Source organism: Protopterus annectens, chromosome 14.part0, assembly GCF_019279795.1.
Source record: "Protopterus annectens isolate FY-2018-M chromosome 14.part0, PAN1.0, whole genome shotgun sequence".
NCBI lineage: Eukaryota > Metazoa > Chordata > Ceratodontiformes > Protopteridae > Protopterus > Protopterus annectens.
Window position 1 is genome coordinate 154,670,058 of NC_056748.1, and position 17,012 is coordinate 154,687,069.

Consider the following 17,012-nt stretch of genomic DNA (forward strand, 5'->3'; position numbering starts at 1 on the left):
TCCACATAGAAGTGGTGCACAATCGGCTGGATCTATGACCTGGCAGTCTGTCGGGTACTGTCTGTATCTCTTCCGTTGATGTGGATAGTTGGGAATTGCACTGCCTCCAACACTGAACACCAATGCCCACCTTTGTGCTACTGCTGTTGCTATGCATTTCATCATTTCATTCATGTACACAACAAATCATAGTGTTCATAATATATATGTGTTGTAGGGTAGCCCAACCATCTAATGTTTAACACTTAGTCCTATGCTATCATATGTGTAATGCATGTCATTCATGCATATAGTGTTCCACATTTCCATAAATATGCACTACAGACTGTGCTGTTTCACCTTTTTAGAACCTCATGACCTGTGTCAACCTTCTCATCCTCGCAAATTGCAATAATTATTTGTTTATTATTGTTTATTTTACATGTGTTTACTGGGAGAGTCCAACTGGGCATGAATCCTGTTCCCATCAGGGGTCCAGGGAGAAAAGCTCCACAAAGATTGCTACAGTAATTACAATACACGTTAATGGAGTACAACACAGAGTCAAGTAAGTCAGTAAAGTACAGTAACAAATTAATATACTATAATGAACACACTATGTTACAATAAAACAATACAGTTGTAATGAACATTTTGATCTGTCATATGGTTACATTCATCAGTGGCTAATGCAGTGAACACACATTCTTTAAGTAAGAGCATAGAAAGGATTCATTGTAAGCTTTTATAGAAGATTAAAGTATGGTACGTGACTTACAATAGACTAAATGTCTGTAAAACTATATATATATATATAGAGAGAGAGAGAGAGAGAGAGAGAAAGAGATATACATACCTTTGGTCAAAAGTGTAATTCAGTACAAAAGCTGTGATCAAACATCATCTGCTTGCATCCACTGTCTCTTTAGTCTGAGTAAGATCATGGTACAGTACACTTGTGCTTGATGAGCATAGTTGATATGTTGCTTTGTCAGTAAAACATCATATAGTATTATATATGCTATGTATGTATGTATGTATATATATATATATATATATATATATATATATATATATATATATATATATATACAAACTATGAGCACAGCTACCAAGGCCAGGTACTTAAACAAATAGAAAATGTAGCGACACAAAAGTACCAAGGCTGCCACTGCTTAAGGTAAAAATAAACTTTAATGGTAAAAAAAACTAAAGTATAAACAAGATGGGCAGCTTCCACACCATTCATCAGATCAATACACAACAAAATATAATGTTATTATTTTAAAAGCTTTACAACCAATCATGATAATTAAAAGCAAACACACCCCTGCGAGTACATTACCATTCATAAGTGAAGTGAAGGCCATGGTGGCCTTGGTACTTTTGTCTCACTACATTTATTGATATATGTGTTTGTGTGTGTGTGTGTGTGTGTATTACAGTGCTTTTAGTTAAATATTTCAGATAGTCGAATCATCAATTAAATGGGGGGGGGAATGTTTTTTGTTATATGTTTTGTTACCTTGGAACACATGTAATCATCTCATAATATTCTTGTAATTAACATTTTAATGTACTGTATCTGTTAGTTTTCTATGTGGAGCTTTTCTCCCCGGGCCTCTACTGAAAATGGACATATATCCAACTAGACTAGCCCGGTCAACAAATGTAAAATAAATAAATAAAATAAAAATTGCTTTTTATAACTTGAGGTAATTTCCATATTGTAGCAGTTCTGTGACCATGCTAATACTATTTATAAGTAAGGGGGGTGTGGGAGCAAATCTTCTACACTCTGTGGGTTGTAGGGGTGAAGCTTCTTCTGTCATTGTATTTGTCTTGTTTTTTTTCAGATATATATATATATATATATATATATATATATATATATATATATATATATGTGTGTGTGTGTGTGTGTGTGTGTGTGTGTGTGTGTGTGTGTCTGTGTGTAGCTATAAATTATATATATATATATATGTGTGTGTGTGTTTGTGTGTGTGTGTGTGTAGAATTTGTCACTATCACAACTACAAGGCTTTTATATTTACATTCTTAATTGTGTGTGTGTGTGTGCGTGTGTGTGTGTGTGTATGTACCTGTGCATGCAAATGTGAAAATTTGAGCTTGTGTGTATGAGTGCATAGTTTTTGTCATTGTCACAAGGCTATTATATTTACATTTTAGTTGTGTGTATTTGTTTGTATGTATATGTGTGCATATGTGTACTTCTGTGTGCTAGTAATATTATTAGTAAAGTGCAAATGAGAAGGGAGACTGGATTTTGTACTGTTTTGCTGAGTGCAAACCTGTTAGTTAAGAAGGGAGAGACTGTATTGGTAATTCACATCAAAGCTGGCCTCTGCTTTTATGATAACTTTTAGTGTTGACTATCTGGCCATTAAAAATCTATAGGGATAAATGGCTTATCTTTAACCACTGTGAGGAGACAAAAAAGTTAGGTGAATCATCCAAGTGTGTTGCTAGAAAATGTCTTTGTTTGAAAAAACATAGTGGAACGTTAGAGAAGCTGGCTTGTCGGATAGCAGTAACAGGTGGGGTACTTTTAAATGTGGCAGCTGTAAATATTGTATGTTTATATTGGAAGGACATTGTATAACTGTAGGGGATGTTTTGATTCAGTTTAATTTCTGCTGTAATTGTGGGACAAGAGAGGTAGTATATGCAGCTCTTTGCCAAAATTGTAAAGGAGTTTACATTGGGAAAACATCTAGATCCCTCTGGGAAAGAGTGTATGAGGGAACCCCACATATATGAGCATACAAGTAATATGCATTGGCGAAAACATTTGATGAGTTTCCCTCAGCACAAGTTTTAAATTTTTAGCATTGAAAAACCATTTACCACCCTAGACGTGCCTTTGATTTAATTTTAGAATTTTGGGAATTGTTTTGCCAAGTTAAAACTAATGCAGGGTCAGGCTCTGGGATGAATGGACTGATTTCTATGAACTGTGTTTTAAAATTAAAATACATGCAGTTATTTGAGTGGGTTACAATTAAATATACATTTTATATTATTTTATATAATGTTATTTATTTTGTACTGTTTGTGATTTGTTAGAAAATGTTTTCATTTAAATTTATTGGTTATGTGTTTTCATTGGATCAATGTGACATGATTTTAGGCAGAAGCTTTTTTTGTGTTATGAGATGAAATTGCTCAATAAAACTTGGTATCCAGTGCTGTATCATCCTATTTTAGTGTTCTTTTATTTTAACTGTTTAGATTTTACCTATTTTGTAGTTTGGGTTATTTTCAGTAATTGTAATTCTTTCAGGTGTTTATGTCATTAGTCAGAGCTAAATTGGTATCTTTGGCATTCTCCAGACTGGTACTTCTTCAAACTAAAGTTGAAGAAGAAAAAAAAGCTCTTCTCACTCCTTGTCTCTGTTTTAATACAGACGCCATCCATTCATTCGTTTAATCAGTGGCACAACCACAATGGTTTAAAATGGGTATATAATGCCAAATTGTGATCCTAACTAAGTACTGGCAATGCATTGCCTCTTCTCCCCTACATCTGCATTGTGATTGGATTGTGCCCAGGGCAGCTGTACCCTTAGCCCTATTATAGTTATGGTTCTGTTATTCAACAGAAAACGTTAAGATCCTCTTCTAGCAAATCTTATTTTGCATTCATTTGGAAGTGCGGGACCATACATCAGTCAATCACTTGTCCTGTACTTCCACATCATATTTCTGAAGGGTCAACAACATTCTTTGCATTGAGTTTCTGAAGATGTTTGCAATAGGTTATGTACTATCTCTACTTTAATATTGTCACAAAATGTTTGACATAAACACTATGGTTATTATTTATTTCTCAATTTATCCATGTGTAGTTTGTGAAATAGTTTTCTAAATGCAAACACAATACATGTCATCTTGCAGAAGTACTTCACTTAGCAATTTTTAGTTTGCATCCACTTGAAGTGACACTGAAAATGGTGTCATCAAAATGTTTAAGTGTAGGTGTAATAGTTACCAGCCTTTTGGGTAACTCAGAACCTTAGTTTTTCTTTTATTCCATATCCCAAACATATCCTTCTCAAGTATCTTTCTGTGGGTTACATCTCTAGCTTGCAATGTGCAATGGTCCTGAGCAGGTAATGTATCGTCCTCAAAAATTGTATTACTGATAGACTGTTGGAGCTTGCATATTTACAATAATATGTTCTTTGTCTACATCTGGTTGTAGTCGAGTAGTTGTTGCATTAGGCAGAATAGTAATCATTGTGATGGTCTGCAGCAGATAATGCTCCCTCAGAATGTATTTGTTAATCTCTTGCAGGTCTAAACAGATTAGCACTTTTTCTTACTTTACAGCAGTCACAATGGTTCTCACCTTTTCAGTAGTCTCAGTCAGTTAAACCCTCACACCTAGATATGCCAGATACTTAAAACATTTGTTTTAGTTTCTCTTCAAATCTACAAGTACTCTACAAGATGTATATATATCCCTGATACAGCTGATAGCAACAGTATTTTATCTCACTTAACACATTTTCTCAAATAGTTCACAGTAGCTTTCTAACTTATCAGTCTTAATATCAGTAAATTACATTTTGTGTTTCTGAATTTGACTTTTTTGTAAAACTCAGCTTTTCAGCCAATTTGGAGGTTTTTCAGTCCGATGAAAACTGTTTCTGCACTAATTGCGTTTTAACACCACACAGGCACCAGCCACCTTGGTGTTTTCTGACTGCTTCTGCTAGCTGCCTCTTTGAACATGTGATTAATACAGCTAGCTGCCTCTGTGAACATGTGATTAATACTGCAAGTTGCCTCTGTGAACATGTGAGTAATACTGCTAGATGTCTCTATGAACATGTGATTAATACTGTCTGCCTCTGTGAACAAGTGATTAATACTAATAGGTGCCTCTGTGAAGATATGATTAATATGACTGCCTCTGTGAACATGTGCTTAATGCTGGCTGTTTCTGTCAGCATGTGAATACTGCTGGCTGTCTCTGTGAATATGTGAATAATACTGTCTGTCTGTGGCAATTTGATCAGGACATTCACAGAACCTCACAATACTGTTTGTTTAACTAGATTCTGCTCATATGACTTAAATGTTGTTTATCATGTCCACATGGTAAACATGCATCTTTATCAGGTGTATTGCTTTAAATGAGACTACAGAGTCCTAATTGAAAATAAAAAGTTTTCTTTTGATAAGTAAGCACAAGTAGATTAGCTCCATGGATGCCAGATAAAGTATGCAAACAAGTACATTCATTTAGCTTACAGTTTAATGCTGAACTTCTTAACATAGATCCTGCCATTATACTACATTCTTCCCTGGGTCTATGTTTAGCCATTGAATGCAACTTCCATCGAACAACTGAACATTCAATTTTTATTCAACGAACGTTAATTTCATCGGTGTTGACCACCACTTCCCTGTCTGCCCTTTTCCCCCACTGTAGTTCTGTTTGGGAGCTGGTGACCAAGTTACTTTCACTGTTGATGAAATTAATGTTCATTAAATGAACATTCAATGGATAGGATTTGATGTTCAGCCTTTCAATGGAAGTGCCATTCAATGGCTGAACATGGACCCTTCCTCCCCAGTATCAAGATTAAACAAACCAGATTTGCCATGTATGCAGTTTATCTGACCAGACCTTTTATATTCATATTCTCAGACTTTATTGCATTGTGACCCATATGTCTTAATTTATTTTGCACAACATTCACTGTAATACTTTGTAGAGTTCTCACGGATATTTTGGATTTTACATCAATGCTGGTCTCCCTGACAAATTATACTGACAGATATTTTGGATTTTACATCAATGTTGGTCTCCCTGACAAATAAAAGTTTCTATTTTTGAGACTTTTTTCTGTTAAAATCAAATTTGCATAATAGCCTATTGTACCACATATTATACACACTCACTATTTTGCTTTACATTGTCTATTTTTGTGGTTACATCCGCAGTGTGTGTATAAGGTGTTTTTTTTTTTTTTTTTGGCTACTCAGTTATGATTAAAAAAAGGTTTCCCCTGTAAGGTGACCACTAGCATAGTGGGACTAATCTGCTCAACAAATAATAAATAAATAAATAAATAAAACCGAGTGGGAACGGGGAAGAAAGGGTGTCACTATCAACAGTTATTTTTATTTTAGCTTTTTTACCTCTTCTCACCCATTTGAGTACTTATAAGGATGTGGATCCCCATATTGTGATGTTGCAGTGCATATCCTGGAAAATGTATCTCCCATACTGTGACACAGAGCAAGTGAGAGAAGAGTTCCTCTGTTACAGCATAAAGGTAGGATCATCATTTTATGCTGTTACTGTTTAGAATGTAAGTACTTTAATTTGACACTGTTTAGAACATTCTATGAAATCTGGGTTCATTTGCTACTAAGATTCCTTATAAGTCATGGGAATGATATCGGTTACAATCCAGTTAAACATCATTTCACTTTTTACAATTTTTTTTATTTTAAAGTTACAACACAGGAACAACTATATACAATTTACAATTTTAGATTAATGCAGGTAAATATGATCAGTTATATCTGATCAGTACATTCTTAAATTCTTATTCAGTTAAAAATTATCAAATTTTATTTCTAGTAGCATTTTCATTTTTTTCCAGTATTTAAGATTTGAAACTTTACATTTAGTTCTTATAACAACCAGGTTTGTTTCTTTTTCACAGACAGCGGGGGCCTTTTTCTGGTTTGTAATAATCACCTTTCTTGCAATAGCCAGTAATGTCCAAATTAAGATATATTGCTCTGCATTCATACATTTTGGAATCAACGCATTTGTCATTTTAAGAGAACCTTAGATGATATATTTGTCAGACCCTAGTGTTTTAAAAAAGAACTAAATATCTTCCCAGAACTTTAGATTCATCCCACACTTATAGATATATGATGCCAGTCACATTTGACTGAGCCTACATGGCATAAAGAAAATTATGCATAAATATTTCCCTGTACAAACTTTCTAATTGATGCTATTTATTGTTAATCCCAGTAAGTCTAAAGTAAATTCTTTGTTTCTGTCATCTCCCACATCTTTAAGATGGGGGGGGGGGGATTTAATGAAGCCTACATGTTTTTATTTTCTATGTAGGCATCGTGCCATACTGCTAACATAGCCACAAACATTTTTAGATTCAGTAAGAGCTGCTGTGTGGTGCACACGAGTGCACTAACATGGACACTTCTATGGCATACAAATCACCTCATAAGCAGGTGAATCTGATGCAAATTAAGCAGGGAGAGTGATCCAGCAAGCAGACAGGCAGCTCTGCAGATCCCATGTCAGTGTCCATAGTGTACATGGAAAACTTCAGTCTACAGGAATATAGACAGACAAAAGGGGCTGTAAAAATGTAGATAGATGGACAGAAATAGCATACCACATACAGATATGAGTGAAACTGTCCTCTGTGTCTCTGACAAATTAAAGGAAATACGTTAAATTTATTTTGTTTTAATAATCTAAGCATGCTTGCATGGCGCATCACAGTGTGCAAACATGCTTTATAAAAAAATAATGGAAAAAATTAATAATATGTGACAGAAATGTATTACAGGACCCTATGTGGAGTATCTGCAATGGTGCATTGGTGCTGTTGCTAATGTGGTAGGGCTTTGAAGTGCATAGTTTCCAGGCTCTGAGCATGGATCCCTATGCAAATGAGGTGGAGTCACTGAATAACACAAAGGGGTAATCATGTCCACATATCCCCTTCATTTAGGCAGAACCATGTTGTTGTTTACAGAGGAGGTAGCTGACATAGGATGTGGCCATTGACGTCTGAGCTTATTTAAGCCTGTTTGTGTGGTGCACCACAGTGCTGAGTGTATCCTTGCAGGGGTGTGTGTGCACTCATTTCTAAGCTTTGTTCAGCTAAGGGGAGTGAGTTTCAGTGTGTTTGCATTGCTCTGCCATGCTGAGTGTGGAAGTGTGTGTGGGAGTGTGCACACTGACTGCTAAGCTTTGTTTACCTACTGGGCATGCATTTGTGTGGTGCATCACAGTGCTGATTCTATCTAAACCCACTAACTGAATAAAGCTCATCCAGACTCTGCCACAGCGTGCTCCCAGGGAAAGTTCGTTTGCTTTTGATTTCTTGTATTTTGCATTACTTTATTGCCTTTTTCTATTTTGTATACTGAGATTTGATTTCTTTACACTGTGTTTTACTTGTGTTCAGCTTTTAACTGCATATTGAAACTTGAAAAGAGACGACAGCTTTTCTGAGTCAGGCAGAAATTAGAACAGGTCAATTAAGGAGTCACACACACAGAAGTTAGAACAGGACATTTAAGGTTAATCGTCAATGAACTGAGGGGGGGGGGGCTAGGAACTAAACCGTATCTCCCTAGACTATATGAAGACATCATAGAGCTCTCAGAATATGCATCTCAGGCTGGTATGAGCCTAGCATTGAGCAGCATTTTACCTTCTCCAAGGATGATGCCATGATACAAACAAAAGATGATTGACTTTAATAACTGGCTTGGTTTCTGGTGTCATTTTAAAGGGGTGTCATCATGGAAGGAAATGGTCAGCAGACCATGATGCTTTGCCAGGGATGGTCTGCACCTCTCCCATCTAGGCTTCTGAATATTAGCTAAAACAGTGTCTTTCCCCATAGTGCCTTTTTTTTAGGCAATGTCAAACTGGAAGTACTTCTGACATAGAAAATCAAAACCAAGAAAATCTAAAGGTATTACTGCTCAATGCTAGGAGTCTAAATAAAAAACTCCACTCCCTAGAAGCTGGCTTTTCCCTAGAAAGTGCTGATAACTGTGAGGTCACTGAGACATGGTTTAAATCTGTGGAGAGCACACCAACAGTGCAAGGTTATAATGCCTTCCACACATTTAGGCCAGCTACTTCACAGGCAGGGGCTAAAGGTGGAGGTGTCTCTATCTACATCCAAAATAAATATACTTCAAGGCTAGTCAAACAGGACAATGCACATTGAGCTGCTCCATGTTCAAATCATCATAGGCAGAATCCAATACCACTTCCTTGCAAGCTATAGGTCCCCCTCCATGACCCAGGAAACCCATACCATGTATTTAAACTTATCAGAAAAACTAACCATCCAAACCAGTACCATATTCATGGGTGATTTTAATTACTCCTCTATTACTGGGAATCCTATATGACACCAAACGTACATGCACAGAGATTCCTAGATTTTGTAAACACAAACTCTCTGAACCAGATCGTCAATACACCAACCAAGGGTGCAACCATACTGGATCTGGTCCTCATTAATATGGAAGAATGCTGTACCCCCCTTAGTGTAATCCCTTCCATGCTAAGCGCAGACCACAAAATGGTCTCCTTTGAAGTAAAAATAAAACCTGTATCCCCAGCTAAACCTGGAATATTCAGAAACTATTCTAAGGCTACCCTCCTGCTATTAAGTGAGAAGCTGGCAAAATTTCAAGCCCCCATCAACCCTAAGAGCACTGCTGCCTGTGCAGAAATGTTCACAGAAACCCTGTACAAGCAGGTTAATAGCTGCATGAAGGCAGCTGTACCCACCAGGAAGAAGAACAGAACTAACTCAAAAAGCAAGCCACCCTGGTGGAATCACAAAATGAATAGGCTGTATAACAGGAGGAAGAAAATCATGGCAAAAATTAGGCGATGCAGCACCCATCAGAATAAAAGCACTCTTATCAAACCAAACAAACAACTCAGAGGAAAAATAAAGTCTACCAAAGACAGACGAGGTAAGGTTGGCCTCCCAGACCAAGGACAACCACAAAGCATTCCTTAGCTATGCCCACAACCTGAAAATCAATACACAATTGTGTGCAGAGCTCATTGTAAATGGACCCACCTGTACTGAGCCAGAAGATATAGAAAACCACCTGGCTTCTAAATTCAGCTCCAGCTTTACCCGTCTCTCCCCTCAACCTTCCCTCAGCAAATACCATCAAATGTAACTCCTACTGCTATTACTAGGGAACACGTCCCTCTAGGACCAAGCACACTGCATCAATGGGCTCAGACCATATATCAGGATGCCTTCTAAATAGCATGAAACATGACTTATCAGGGCCTCTGGAATTACTATTTAACTTAGCCTCCAAACAGGCTCCGTGCCTCATGAATGGAGAACAATCATCCCTCTGCACAAAGGTGGGCCATCTACAGACCCTGGAAACTACAGAACCAAAAGTCTCACTATTCGTATATGTAAATCCACGCAAAGAATTATCACGGAGATGATGAATAGAGATATAGTAAACCTCTAGACACTGGACCCAACCCAGTTTAGTTTGATCAAGGGCAGATCATGCCTACTCAACCTGGTGGACTTCTTTGAGAAGGTCACCAAAACAATGGATGAGGGCAAAATTGTTCACACTGCCTATCTTGACCTGGCCAATGCATTTGACGCAATACCCCACTCAGGCCTTGTTGACAAACTCAAGAGGTTAGGTACAAACCCATATGTCACCCAGTGGATAGCCAAGTGGCTCACAGATAGGACCCAGGAAGTTAGAATTGGGGAGTTCACTTCTACAGAGAGGCCAGTCACAAATAGAGTCCCTCAAGGATCAGTCCTTGGACTGCTCCTTTTTGTTATTTACTTCTCAGAAGTCAAAGCCTATGTCAGTGGTCTCTGGCTGGCTAAATGTGCAGATGATTGCAAATTAGGAGCTGTTATTGAATCTCACACTGACATTCTCCAGGAGGGGCTGATACAGACAAATAACTGGTGTCAAAGCCATGGACTAAAACTAAATGCCAATACATAACAGTATCCTTTGGGAAGTCATCCATCTCTGGTAACTGTCATATTGACAACATACCCCTTAGAGTTGACCCAGTAATCAGGGACTTAGGGACACACACAGATAGTAATCTAGCCTTTGATCATTACACGTCTACAATGGTGAGGAAATCATTCTATGTTGCGGAATTTATAAACAAAGGTATGGCATCTAAGTACAAGGAAGTCATTGTTCCACTGTATTCAGCATTTATCAGACCTATCATTGAGTACAATGCCCCTTTGGGTACGTACCTAATCAGGCATATCCAACAACTGGAATGTCCACAGAGGCTCCTCACGAAAAGAATACAGGGTGTAAGTAAAATGTCCTATGCAGACTGTCTCAAGGCTCTATCCCTGTATTCTGTCTCCTACACACTTTTGAGTGAAGATCTATGCCTGGCATACAGGGGATTGTCAGACCCCACTCTGACAGACCTCCTAAATATCCACAAAACAAACAGCACCAGAATTAGCCATTCTAAAGTCTTAAAACTTGCCCGTGTCTCTAATGGACACAGGTAACCTGTAAATGGTTCATCTCTCAGGCCCATGCTTACACTTATCAAGGGTTTCAGAACTTGTCAGATATTTGGGATGCATGACTAGGCTTAAAAAGGCCCTTGTGGTTGTTAACCTAGTAAACACCTATGAACCTTTGAAGATATTAATTACTTTTGATCTCTGTTTAACTTAAACTAGGGCCATTAAATGATGTTAATGATAAATTAGGCAGGTGGAATGCATCATAGGTAGCCAATCACATAGTTAGCACCTACAGCAGAGCACTGTAAAGTGTGCAGACACCCTGCAATCTGATTCCCCTCCCGTACTCTGCACCATTGGAGTACAGACTTGGGAGTTTTAACTGAGAGAATGCTAGGGGCTACTGCAGGTCTGCTACATCTGTATGTGCTAGATGCTGAAGTCAATGCTGCTGCTGCTGACAGTATAGACTGACAAGGAGAAGAGTGTTCAAACCCAGGGTAACCTTCTAGGAGCTACATGAGCTGGAGCTTGTAGAGCACTACAGGGTTGACAGGGACATACTACAACAACTCACTGAGCTCTGCCTCCCTCAACTCAGACTGAAAGAAAACAGAAGGGAACCCATCCCAGTGGAAACAAAGGTATGTGAAGCCCTTAGGTTACTAGCTTTGGGTACTTTCCAAAGACCAGCTGGAGACATGATGAGGGTCTTACAGGCATCTGCTTCCAGGGTACTCTGCCAGACATAAGCACGTCCAGTATGCCCTGACTTTGGCTAAGAGACAATGTATTCATTGACAACCTAGGGCCCTAGGGACTGACACCTTACTCCTATTCAAATACATATAGTAAAATTGTTGATGCTAGACAACACACACACAACCTGCACTTATCCATGTATTGGCTGTGTACTCCTTGCATCACACAGAGTCAGCTATTAACTACAGTCCTGTCAATTGCTCCATTTGCAAGCTAAGTCTGTAACCTACAAATTACTTGTAAGGATTACTAAAATGTGGTATCATATGTATGGATCTGCTGCATTTATCAACCAAACTCCAACAACCAGCAAAATGTGATACACAACACCAGCCTTAATTTCAAGATGATATTTTTATTACACAATCTTGTATATTCCTATATCCAGACCAGTTTCGGCTACCAAGCCTTCCTCAATGGATAGAAAAAAAGTTTTGTAAAACATAAATGATCACAAGTATGTATACTGTTTCCTAATCAATGGAAACAGTGGTATAGCCCAACCTAGTGGTTGGAGTGTTTTAACACACATAATGAACGAAACTATGATAAATTGAAAAACATAACAATTCTTGTATATATTTATAAAACTATTTACATTGAGAAGCCCAACAAAAACAATTAAATCTTTGAATACATAATAAGTGAAGAAAATAAGGGAAATAACCCTTAAGTTTAATAGAAACCTAAATAACATATCCTGTATCTTGACCCATATATTTCCACCTTCAAAATGTATTTACTATGGGTCTGTAACTAGTTTGATATATCATGTTCACAAATGCATAATACATAACTTGAATGTATATATATGTATATGAAAAATTATACATATAATAAAATATCTAAGCATCAGTAGGCAAAACTGTTCAATCTCTCTAGAATCTAATAAACCTAGAGTTCATAACATATCCTGCTGCATTTATGCAAGGAAATATAGTGGGCTATGTGAACAGAAGTAACATCCATGTGGGACTACAGGTACCCAATCCAATAGTATGTGTTCCCTAATGATCACTAGGCCTCATGGTTGGAATATGCACTACATCAGTCAAGGGAGATGTTAAACAGTGGGGTCACATGATTTTGGACTGCTGTCTATCCCAGCAGATCATGTGCTGTTGTTCCCCACACTCCCAACACAACAGTGTTCCCATATAACAGCTTTAATAGTAAGTCAGCAATGGTGTATCAGCAGACCAGGCAATTTCAGGGCTGTAACATGGAACTCAATCACACATTGTATGTCGCATATAATGCAGGCATAACAGTGTACATATTTATGCTGTTGATTGTGTGATGAATGATTCCACTGTGTCTGGGAGCCTGTGTGGCTCAATGGTCTAGGGAAGTTAGCATGGGTGATGGTGTTGATGCTTCTAATCTGTAAGTAGGCACATCTTTTGCATGTGAGGTATTATTATGTTGGGGTCTTCACAGACTATCAGTCTGTGTGTGGTGTAACATTATGAACCTCAAGTCACATATTAAGTACAGCAGACAGCTGGGGAATGCCGTGGACATATTGAGTGATGTGCAGTACTGCAGAAACAGGGACAGATGTCAATGTCTGTAACATACCTGTCAACCTCTTAGTGCAAGAAATCTGCTCAAAGCCCAACAAAATGGGGGAACAAAAGCCCACAAATAGGGGGATATGTTAAATACTGCTCTCATAAATGCAACGAGTTGCTAAAATAACAGGGTTTGTCTCAACAGACAATTTTATGAAGGATTTAAAGTCAGATACTCAAATGTATGTCACTATTTAGTGACTTGAATCCTAAGTTCATCCAAGTGATTTGTCTGAAAACCACACATTTTATGAGAAACAGACCAAAACTATGAGCCAAAACTCTAGACATTCTGCAAATCTTTGGACAATAGAGAGGTATACAGTCTGTAACACACAAAATCCCGGACTGGAGTACAGGCGTGTGTGGCCTGGAGTCACTTTATAAGTACTGACAGTCACAGTGGGCATGCCCAAACACTTAGTTAAAAGAGCACAATTCTGTTGCCCAGTCATCAGACTGTCCTGTTATGTATAGATATGTCTATACATCCAGACATATACATATATGTCTGTCACTATCTCTCTCTCAAATACATAGTATATCTATCGATATGTAGTGTCAAATAGATATGTAGTGTCAAATAGATATGTATTGATATATATATATAGCTATAGATATTACATTGATAAATAGATTCTTTTCACATATCTACATAACACATATACATATCTCACACACAGCTACATTTACATATACTTCCCTGTTAATTACATAAATATGTCTGTGGACGTCTGTATTGCCCTACATACCCTAATAATGGTGAGTAAATCTACACTATCACACATCCATACTGTTGCTCAAAGGATCCAAACTAAGGGTGCAACAGTACATAATCTAATTGCCTTCAAATCCCTGTGCCTGCTGGATGTCACCACATAGTGAGACACAGGTGACCAGGTGGTGTAATGTATACTGTTATCAACACACGCATGGACAGGACTCATTGTTCCTGCCCACATGTTTGCCCATCTAACTGCAAGCAGCCACATACTGGTAAATGTACACACACAGCTAGGATAATAACAGTTATCCCACTGCTAGGATACTAGATGCAGATAACAGTATGAAGCAATATCACTCTGCACACCACAAATGCTGTTCAACACAAGCCTAGTTTGTGTAATGCACAAGTGCTGTGCCTGCAATTATATATGGAACAGACTTAACCTGTAGTATGTGCAATAAGTACTGTGATCTATAGTGAATACGACTAGATAAGTAGGGGTTCTGATCTCTCTCCAGGCTACTTGGTGCATGCATGTGTGTGTGTGTGTGTGTGTGTGTCTGTGTGTGTGTGTGTGTGTGTGTGTACCTCAGCAAAACAACTGCCATGCCCTCATGAGCTATCCACCTGCAATAGTTATGCACTTTTTGGCTTAGTAACTTGCTACTGGCTTCCACACTGCCCTCTTCTACAAGGCCTGATGATGTCATCTACCTTAAGACTACCAGCTGGAAGTGTAGTATCAAGACTTAAGCTAAGTGTGTGCAATAAATACTGTGATCTATAGTGTGTAAGACTAGATAGGTAGGGAGTTCTAATCTCAATCCAGGCTACTTGGTGTGTGTGCTGATGGCGTAAATATGATCATTTTGGTAACATACAAATAGGTAGGGTTTTGCAGTATTTTATTTGTAGTGTGTGATGTGCCCCCCCCAAAAGATTGACCACAACAAGGCCTGCTGATGTCATCAAGCATAATATACCCTGAACTGTTAGTACTAGCAGACATGAGGTGTGTTGTGTGCATCACGTACTGTGATCTGTAGTGTGTACCATTACATAGTTAGGTTTTCTCATCTACATACAGCCATTTTCCACTGTGTGTGTCCATTGGCATGTCCTGTAGGCAATGACTGGAAGTGGTGCTAGTCTCAATGTAACCATGGTTGTGTGTGAGCCTGTTAGAGCATTTACATCATGTTATGGAACTATAGGATGTTTGAACTTCACTGGCATAATGGCCATGTAGCCCTCACAATCAAAAACATCTTTATAACCATAGTTACAGGATCAGCACATATTTCCCCAGTCAGTGAGGGACACAGACATATGCCCTGTGTTGAGATAATGGGCCGCCAGCCATTCATGCAGATGGCATGGGGTGAGGTGTACTGAGGTACTCTGTGTGTCATTAGGCAGGGTTCTGTTTCAAGGGTGTGTTTAAGTCTGTTAGACACATCTCTCCCATAAGCATGTAGTACCAATGTCACATACAAGGTTAATGTCCTTACAGTGGGCTATCCATCTACTATGCCTCCTACAGATAGATAGCACGTGCAATAAAGCAGGATCACACATTGCCCCGTATGCAAGGCATAGATCACCTCTATGTAGTCTTTATGCCACAGGTGGCAATGGCACTCATTGCAGACTATCCCCATTGAACACATACTAGATACTTGAAGTGACCTTGTGATGGACTATACTGTTGTGTGCAATTGCCAGTACTGCTTGGAAAGGTACATCACTAAATGGCCATTGCACTCAGTAATTGGCATGCTGAGGGATGAGTACTTGGAGATTATGAGCATGACACTTACAGGTGACTGTGGAATCAGCTATGCCATATGATTCCTGCTATACCACTGTAGAGACAGGGTGATCTGAGGCACATTAGGTGTAAACCTGTGTGGCCATATCTGTGTGCCCAGTTCATTCACCCCTTAGTATGTACATCACATGTTGCGACTGATGTGCTATTTACCAGGTACATAGGTCTAACTGATGGAACTGATACTACATATACATTTTCCTGGTGTTTATGGCCATTACTATGTCAACAGGCATGTGTTCACAATACCATCTTGCAGTATAGTGACAAAGAGACTCTATGAGTGCTCACAATTTGCAGGCATCAGCCAACATTGTTAGCCACAGTCAGTCAGCAGTCGTGTGTATTGTGGTTGAGTAGATTCAAACAGTGGAGGACCGAGGACTGCACCCTGTTGAGCACTGCTAGTACAGATCAGCTGTTGGAGATGGATGTGCCTATGTTGCATATATGTGCCACTAATGAGCCCCTTATTGACCCCTACAATGACAGTATTGTGGATGCCTAAGTGGGTGCTTTGTAAATGTTGAAAGAGCAGGGGATATAGTCATATGGCTTGCTTGAGTCCAAGGGGTTGCATGCCCTGATGTATCCTCACCCAAGTCCATGGTCACTGCCTCAGAAATGTCTACCAAGTGTAACAGTTATGCTCCCCCTGTCACACATCCAAACTGTGTACAGAACACATATATGTGTGCTGATCAGCTCCATGATGATTGACCCTACAGCTGTACAGATATAGATACTCAGACAAAGAGATGCATAGTTATGTCAGTCAGTGGATGCATCAACTCTGTGCAAGAGTATAACAGTTGCCATTGTCCACTCAGCTGGTATGCAGC